This window comes from Pyrus communis, chromosome 15 (assembly GCF_041283825.1).
Source record: "Pyrus communis isolate YQ-2024b chromosome 15, ASM4128382v1, whole genome shotgun sequence".
Classification (NCBI taxonomy): domain Eukaryota; kingdom Viridiplantae; phylum Streptophyta; class Magnoliopsida; order Rosales; family Rosaceae; genus Pyrus; species Pyrus communis.
Window position 1 is genome coordinate 15,750,058 of NC_142579.1, and position 9,334 is coordinate 15,759,391.

The window sequence follows — 9,334 nt, forward strand, 5'->3', positions numbered from 1 at the left end:
ATCTTCAAGATGTTCCACCGAGTGAAGGTTAACATCATCCGGCACATGATCACTAGGAATGCATGTTGCATCTTCTCCATTTGGATATGGAAAAGGAAATAAGTCCATCAAATGCTCCCCTTGTCTAGAGTAATCCAGTGATTGTGAGAAGTAAGGAACATGTTCTTCAAATTTAACATCCCTTGAAACAACCATTTTTCTAGTTGTTGAATTATAGCACTTGTAACCTTTTTGGGTAGATGAATAACCTAGAAAGACACATTTGGCAGCCCTTGGGTCTAGCTTGTCACGATTTTGAGTTTGAATGTGAACAAAGCATGTACACCCAAAGACTCTCAAATGGGAAAAGTTGATCTTTCTATTTTTCAAGACCTCGTAAGGTGATTTAAAATTCAACACTTTACTAGGCAATCTATTGATGAGATATGCCGCAGTAAGGACTCCTTGAGACCAAAACTTTTTAGGCACATTCATGTGAAACATAAGAGCTCTAGTCTTCTCAAGTAGATCTCTATTCTTCCTCTCGGCCACCCCATTTTGTTGAGGTGTTCCAACACAGCTTGTTTGGTGTAATATACCATGCGTGCTCAAGTAGTGTGACATGTTATGAGACATATATTCTGTGCCGTTATCTGATCGTAAAATATGAATTTTTGAAGCAAATTGGGTGGCCACAAGTCTATGAAAATCTTGAAAAACTTCCATCACTTCACTTTTAAATTTCAAAAGATACAACCAAGTAATCCTTGTGAAATCATCCACAAAAGTTACAAAATATTTGTATCCATCAAAAGACTCTATAGTTGGTCCCCAAACATCGGAATGCACAATTTCAAAAGGTTTACTAGCCCTAGACAAAGAGGAAGTAAATGGTAATCTAGTAAACTTAGAAAAATGACAAACATCACAAGGACTTGTAACTTTGCACATATTTGGGAACAAGGTGGATAGAACTTTTTCAGAAGGATGTGCTAGGCGTTGGTGCCAAAGTTGTTGTTCTTGAGCTAAGCTTGAAGTGACTTGAAAAACCTTGGGAACTTGAATATGCTTGGAAAGATAGTAGAGACCATTTAAGAAAAATCCTTCACCAATCGTCTTCTTGGTGACTACATCCTGAAAGATCACATTTTTGGGAGAGAAAATGGCAAGACAATTTAATGAGTTTGTGATCTTGCTAACAGATAAAAGTTGAAAAGGGAATGAGGGAACATAAAGAGCCTCAGACTCGACATCACTTGAGATCAAATGTATTTTTCCTTTTCCCACAACCATAGCATTTTTTCCATTGGCAACTGACACTTGGGATGGAATAGAAAATTTTTCAAATTTATGCAAGTTTGTAGACTTGTTAGTCATATGATCAGTGGCTCCAGAATCTATAATCCAATAATCATGCACATTACCAATGTTGAGAGCAGTTGAGAAGGAGTGTAAGATACCTGAGATGTCCCTTTGTACCACGCCTTCATTTCCAGCCAGGAAGCCAGCAAACTGTCCTAGTAGTGCAGTTTGATTGTTGTCACACTGATTTAGTGGTCCTTCACTATCTCCAAGACCTTGTTTCTTGTGAAGAAACATAGCAAACTCGTTGATCAGTGCAGTTGGATTAGTGGTGAACTTCAGTGCTCCATCAGAAGAAGTTGTGGCAACATGATTTGCCTTGTAAGAAGGGTTGTACGAGCCTTTCGAGACACCTTTGTTATCCCTAGGAAACTTTGGTTTTAACTCTGGATGAAGAATCCACCATCGATCTCTTGAGTGCCCACCAGCATCACAATGGCTACATTTTAAGCCAGTTTTCTTTCCTTTGTAGCCTCTCTCCTCACCAAGTTTTTGGTTAGAGAAGTAAGCCCTAGCTTCTGGTATATTTGCCTTCATGTCCAAGGTCATGACTTTCCTTCGAACCTCTTCTCTTTGAATTGTGGCACACACACTTGAAAAAGAAGGCAGGTCGGGATTCATGAGGATATGACTTCGAAGATCTTCGAATTCAGGACTCAGACTTGCTAGGAGTTGGAATATTTTGTCTTCCTCGGCTCTTTTAGTTAGCACATCAGCGTCGATGGTGTGTGGTCGATACACATTCAGCTCGTTCCACATAGTGGTCAGCTTTCCAAGATGTTGCACAAATGGCTTCCCTTCCTGTTGTAAACCAGCAATGTCCTTCTTTAACTGAAACACTCTAGCCGCATTGTTCTGATTTCCATACATTTCCTTGAGATTTTTCCAAAGAGTCATGGAGGATTCAGCATAGCTAAAAATTTCTGCAATCTTACGATCCATGGAATTGAGTAACCACGACATGACCAATTGGTCTTTGCATGGACAAGCATCATACTCCGGTGAGGTAGTCTCAGGCATTGGAATAGCACCATTAACATAACCAAGCTTTGATCGTCCTCCCAGAGCAAGAGAAACTGCTCTTTCCCATGGAAGATAGTTAAACTCATTTAGCAAGACAGAACTAAGACGTTGATTTGGGTTGATATCAATATCTGAGTGTGGTGATGGTGGAGTAGCATGAAAGCCGTCTCCTTCCAAATTTACTAAGCTTTCTTCAGCCATGATTGAAGGACAAGAAGCTCACAAATCTCTCAAGAGAACATCACAGAGACAGGCCGGTTAGGGTCACTGCTCTGATATCATATTGAATTTTGAATGTCTATATTTTGTATTATGTAAAAACAATGTACAAGGGAAGCTCATATAAATGAGCTTTGGAAGAAAGGAAAAGAAAAACAGAAGCCGAAAGAAAGGGAGGACAAGCAGAAAACATGGAGCATAAAACATGGAAAAGTAAAGGTGAGGAAAACATGGAAAAGTAAAGGTCACCATACAACCATGTTTTCTTCCAATATTAACTTTTTAACACACATCCCAGCATTTGTATAATGACACGTGATGTACCACCCTGTGTACCGGTAAAAAATCTCTCCAAATACAACTTATATAAATCTCCAGTTTTGCTATTTTCTGCTCTCTTCTTGATTTTTTGGATGATATTCCAAGAGAACTTCGATCGACAATATTAACAGATCCAGGCCTTGATCATGATGATGAGTTGTAGCAGATATATTTGATTGGAAAGAGATGTTGATTAATTAAAGTTATACAAACGCGCGCAGAGAAATCAAAGAAGAAGAAGAAAGCAAGAAAGAAGCAGCAGCTAGTCCATGCATGCATATGTTATAATAATATTAAGGTGGACAAGACAACTATCTACTAATTAAGTAGATCGTGAAAAAATAACAGTTAATTAATCTGACCACCTCTACCGGAGCTTAAAGGTGGTTTATTATGATTCTTCGGCCGTGCTCTTGCTATGCTTGTTGGTACTCTTGTTGCTGACCTTGCAGCAGCCATCACTATAACCGCCTCTTCCTGCATTAAATTAATTTAATTAACTACAATAATAATAAAATAGTAATAAGAAGATTTGGGGAGGGAGAGAGAGAGAGAGACAGTGTGTACAGTGAATTTCATTTCTCTTTCGGTGTGTGGATCCCGGTGAGGGTGAGGATGAGGGTGAGGGTGGTGGTGGTGGTTTTGATCATCAGTGACAGCGGATCCGCCGGAGTTGTAGTCATGATGATCGTCATGCAGTCCTAGGCACTTGAGGAAAGCCTTGATGGCGTGCTCAAACAGAGAGCAGGGGCTGTAGTAAAAACGGTGTCGTGCTTGTTCTCCTTGACGCTCCTCCTCCTCCTCCTCCTCCTCCTCAGCTTGCGAGCTCATTTCCGTGTTATGAATCAGTTGCTTATGTTTCCTTCCTTCCTCCTCCCCCTCCTCCTCTTAGTCGTCTTCTTCTTTTGACTTTTGATCAGTGCAGTTATTTGAGCTGACGCCTTGGGTTTCCGAGATGCAGATCGCAAGAGACACCTGCCACTTTGTGTTTTAATGCTAACATTGACAGTCTTTTAACTTGTAAATATCCGTTGGAGAGGTTGTCTTCCTTTCAATTGGGCGATTTTGGACTTTTTTTTTTTTAATTTATTATTGTTGAGCAAAAATCGTTCATAATATGTAAACAAATAATTCACTTGACACAATTTCACCTTCGTTCATTTTTTTCGAAGAGGGTTTTATTAATTTGAGTTCGACCCATTCTAAACTATGCGTCTATTTATTACAATTCTTCGTTAAAAAGGAAAAACCCTTTGATTCCAATATGAATAAATGGTAACTTGGAGATTTGGGTGTTTATTTGATTTTGCAACTACACCTAGGTCGAGCCCTAGATTGCCTACGTATCCTCGTTGAGGGATCAAGACACTTGTAGTTCCTCATGTATTTGTTGGGGTTTGATGTCTTGTGCAGTTTCAACTCATGTAGGTAAGGAGCATTTGATGTCTTGTGCAGTTTAGGCTTTTGTAAGCGAGGACTTTGAGTCACTTGGAGCTTTTGATGCCTTGTGTAGTTTTAGCTCGTGAGGGCGAGGACTTTGAGTCATTGGAGCTGGACGCAGCTTCGTGCCATTTAAGATTTTCTGTCGGTTTCATGCCATTTGAGATTTGATACGGCTTCATGCCATTTGAGATTTTCCTTCGGCTTCGTGCTATTTGAATTTAGAGCGACTTTGTGTTGTCCAGCCCTATTTTTATTCACGAAGTCCAAAAAAGTATAAAGTTCACGTGAATAAAGAATTGTTGTTTTACTTCATTCTCACATGGAGCAACATCCCCTATAAAATTAGGAACTTTGTTGCGTGAGCAATAGCCATTAGTTGGAAATCTAGGAACTGCGCTTTGCAGACTTCTCTTTTATTCTTTGTAGAATTTGTAATTACTTGGTCAAAGTAGCAAGAAAAAAGGTAGGCCCATCTTTCCTTAAGTTGCCATCTGAGTGAGTTTCCCAATTAATTTGGGAAGTTTGACAACAAGCTTTTTCCTTTTCTGTGGACTTGGGATAGCTTGAACTCTTTCAGGTCCAAATAGGACTGCATGTGCCGAAAAGAAGACCACATTCACAATTTTTCTTTACTTTCGATGTGATAAAAGCATTTTTTGTAGTTTTAATGGGAATTTGACCCATTAATTTAATGTGGAGTGAGTTTCACCAATTGTTAGACGTGGTGTGATTTCTCCGTTTTGAAATGACAAGTTCATCGAATTTCGTGCTTTGAGATTGCTTATGTCCATGGTATTTGAAGTGATTTACATCCTCCATGAATTCGATATCGGCATCGTCCTCACACATGATGTGCCTCCAAGTTTACTTGCACCATCTCCTGTCCCATGCTTATAAGGTCCACGTCAGTTGCATTCCACGTTTTAGAGGAGCTTTTATTTTCCTCCCTTGATGCAGCCTTCGGCGTATTTGAAACTCCACAAGTTTGACTTATGAATCAGATTTGATTTGGATTTGTAGACTTGTATTCAGACTTGGCAAAATAAGATGCCAATTGGATTTATTTTTGCTGACTCTAGGTAGTTGATTATGCTTTTTTTTTTTTTTTTTTCGTTTACTCCTTTTGTCTGCAACACAACATTAAACAAGAGAAATAAATAATTTAACAGAACTTGTTTCATACCTGGTGATGAATGTTCTTCTTTGGATCTTGACTCGAAAGCACGAACAGTTGAACTCCTTGTTCTCTGTTTTGCAGAGTATCTCTTCCTTTTTTTTTGTGTCTACTTCTTACTACAGCTGATGTCTATTTATAGACATCCTAGGAGGACTCTAGAGTTTTTACATGGGGGAGATGGAGGCCATGTCTTCCCCAACTTTCTCTTAACCACTCTCACCAACTGTCCATTTTCCCCCTGTTTTGCATGTTACTTCCCCAACCTTTTGTAGGAAGAAATACATATTTTCTTTCTCTTTTTATTTATTTATTTATGAATTTATTTATGAATGTTGATCTGTATGTAAACCCCGTCTTTACCTTTTGGGCTGGATTACTTTTTTTTAGTTTTGTCTCGTAGCTTGATCCAATTTGTATGAACTCTATTTTTTTTTATATATTATATTTGTTTTGTTGTTCAACAATTATTATCGAGTATTATAATAATTTAGAAGATGAGGAATTTCAAGCTTAGGACGAATAAGTAGAAATTCAACACTATATATATTAGAATATTGGACCACATTCAATTTTTGAACTCTTTTGATATATATATATATATATATATATATATATATATATATATATATATATATGAACAAAGGATATTATCTACACTAAAGAGAGGGGGTGAGCTTAGCCTCACAATGGACTAGCAATATTACGGTTCAAATCCCCCTTTGGCGAGAATCGAACCTAAAACATCTTATTTACAAGTGAAAATGACTACTATTAGACTGTAATACTAAGTTGCGACTCTTTTGATATGTTATGTATGTCTCCGATTCTTCTTCTTTTTGAAGGAATGTTAATTAGCTACTTTCTCCTTTCTTCCCGCAATGTGATCTCATAATCATGATTGCCTATTTTAATAAATCCTCTCTACAAAAAGGTCAGTTAGTTTTTTTTTTTTTTTGTGTGATAAAAGAAAGATTATTAGAAGAGGTAAGAGAGGGGTGTGTATGGAAAGAGTGTTTGAGATGAATATAATGCAAAGAATTGAAACAAAATGAGGTAAGAGAGACTGGAAGGGTGAAAAAGATATGAGAAATGGTGTAGAAATGTCTTGAGTTTAGGAAAAAAATTAATTAATTAATTTTAAATTCGGTCTTGAGGTACTCCAGAACCATTTATGGAGTACCTCCCATTAATTTTAAATGGTTCTGCCTGGTTAATCCAGAAGTTTTGTTTTTTTTCTAGGCAATGGGAGGTACTCCAGAACCTCAAGTCGGGCAAACATCAGTTCCTCCTTCTTCCACTCTACCTTCAGCAATGGTGGTGACCCCCACTTTCCAATTTAACCCAACAACTGGGGAGATGCTTCACTATGTAGGGGATAACAACACTTCTGTAAGTATTTCTGAGTTTTTTTTTAAGTTTCTTCCTTAACCTACAATCTGTGTTATCTTTGCCAGTTTTCTCCAGTGCATGAGACCATCCATCAATTAACACCAACCTTTAGGGAGCCTATACTCCATAAAATACCTATTGTCATCGAGGTGACTAGCCCCAAGGCTCCCCAAGCTTCTTCTTAGGCCAGCCAGCTTGCTTCTTATAAGGCAACAACATCAATAGAAGCTCCTACCACAGGTCAAGGGTTCTCTGGTATACAAGCTTTTGCATTTCTGTTTTTTCTTTAGTTTAGTTATAGACCACCCACTAACTTATATTTTTCTTGGTTCAACAGGTTTCTAGTGAGGGTTTGGGTAAGTCTCCCTAGCCTGTAGTGAGCAAGGGGCCCTTCCTCGGCCTTCTAAGGCTTCTGGAGTTATAGGGATCCCTATTCCTCAGCCTAGAAAAGCCGTTGATGTTGCTGCTTCAGAGTATTTCCCCTTCATTTCTGTTGAAGTTACCACTGTTACTGCTACCTGTAGGGGTGTTGAAGTAATGCCTCATTCTCTAGCATCTATCCTAGCCACAACCTCTTTGCCCGAACTAGTCAGAGAGTTCTAGCAAATCAGGACAAAGTTGAGGTTTTCAAGGCACCCATCCGTGCCTCAACATCTATAAAATTTGCGCAGAGTCTTCAAGGAATGGATGCAGAGGGACTTCATTGCTTCCTTCAGTTTTAAAGCACTCCAAGAGGTTGAGAAATCTCTCTCCGAGTTGTACAAGGCTCAACAGATGTCAAAGGTCCAATATGAATCATTCATCTCATTCTTCGAGAATTTGAGGGCTTTGAGGGACTAGCATCTTCGGGCTGAGAGGCAAGCTAACAGAGTGAATTTCTACAAGAAGAAACACTCCAAAACTTCTACTTCCTTGGAGCAGCTAGTGGAGGAGGGCTCGGCCATGGAAGACAGAATCATGGTGGTGACTTCTGAAATCCAAAAGTTGGAGGAGCAGCTAGTGGAGGAGGGCTCGAGCAAATGACCCTCTCAAGCAAACTATATCAGAAATTGAGGAAGTGAAGAGAGTCAATCTTGAAGTGGAAGATTCTGAAGCTCAACTAGCCAATAGCAACATCGCCTTAGAAGAGCCGGGCAGAATCTTTACTAGTATGCAAACCTATCATTCCAAGATAGCTGCCTTAGCTAGGGATGTAAACTTGCTTGGCTAGGATCTCTTGTAACCTTCTTCCATTATAAATGAAAGATCTCATTTGCTTCACTACTTTATTTGCAATTTTCTAACCATACTTAACTGCTTTAAATATATAAAGATGACCTTTACTATTTTTTTTAGTACTTAGGTTTCATCAATGTAACAATCCCTAACATCCTATAGAGTTGGGTGGTATTTCTTTAAAAACTTGGCATTGACTGGATGTCTTTTGCAAGTTTCCTTCTAAATCTTCCAAGTAGTACCCTCCTCTGTCTAACACTTTGTTGATGATAAAATGGCCCTCCCAAGTGGGACCCCACTTCCCAAAACCCCTAATTGGAGCTCCCAAAGGTAGAACTGCCTTCTATACCAACTCTCATTCTTCAAAGGTTTTTAATTTTACCCTCTTGTCGTAGGCTCGGGCAACAATCTTCTTCCTTTCTTGGATCTTGTTCAGAGCTTTAATTCGGGCTATATCCAAATCTTCTATCCCTTGACACATGGCCTGGATGAATTCATCACTATGTAGGCCAAATTGATTCTAAAGCCTTATAGAACTCACATTAATCTCCATAGAAAGCATTGCATCTTGCCCGAATGTTAATGCATAAGGGGTGGTCCCAGTTCCTACTCTCTTTGAGGTTTTGTAGGCCCAAAGAGTATCTCCCAACTTTTCATGCCATCTTTCTGGGCTGTATGCCACCATTCTATTAATAATGTTCACCAAGATCTAGTTGCTAACTTATGCTTGACCATTAGATTGGGGATAATAAGGGCTAGACTAGATCATTTATATCTTGAAATGGTCTGCAAACTCCTCTACTTCTTTTGAGATAAATGATGGCCTTCTATCTGTGACAATTGTCTCAGGCACCCCATATCTATATAGGATCTTAGTCTCAATGAACTTTTTCACAACAGCTAAATTAATGGTCTTCACAGCTAAAGCATTTACCCACTTAGTAAAGTAGTCAGTTGCCACAATTATGAAGTTGTGCCTTTTGTTGAAGGTTGGGAATATTTGCCCGATGAAGTCCATTACCCACCATCTGAAAGGCCATGGTTTCACTATTGGACTTAAAGGCACTGATGGTAAATGATGGAAAGGTCAATGTCTCTAACATTCTTCACACCCTCTAGCATAGGTCTTACAATCTTTTTCCATATTGGGCCAAAAGTTGCCATACCTTCTCAGCAATCACATCATCTTTGTTCTAGCTTGATGTG

General features: G+C 38.9%; 1 pseudogene; it reads left to right on the forward strand.

The window, feature by feature from the left end:
- The first annotated feature begins 6,766 nt into the window (after positions 1 to 6,766).
- On the forward strand, positions 6,767 to 8,123 carry LOC148690573 (uncharacterized; annotated as a pseudogene).
- Positions 8,124 to 9,334: the final 1,211 nt, after the last annotated feature.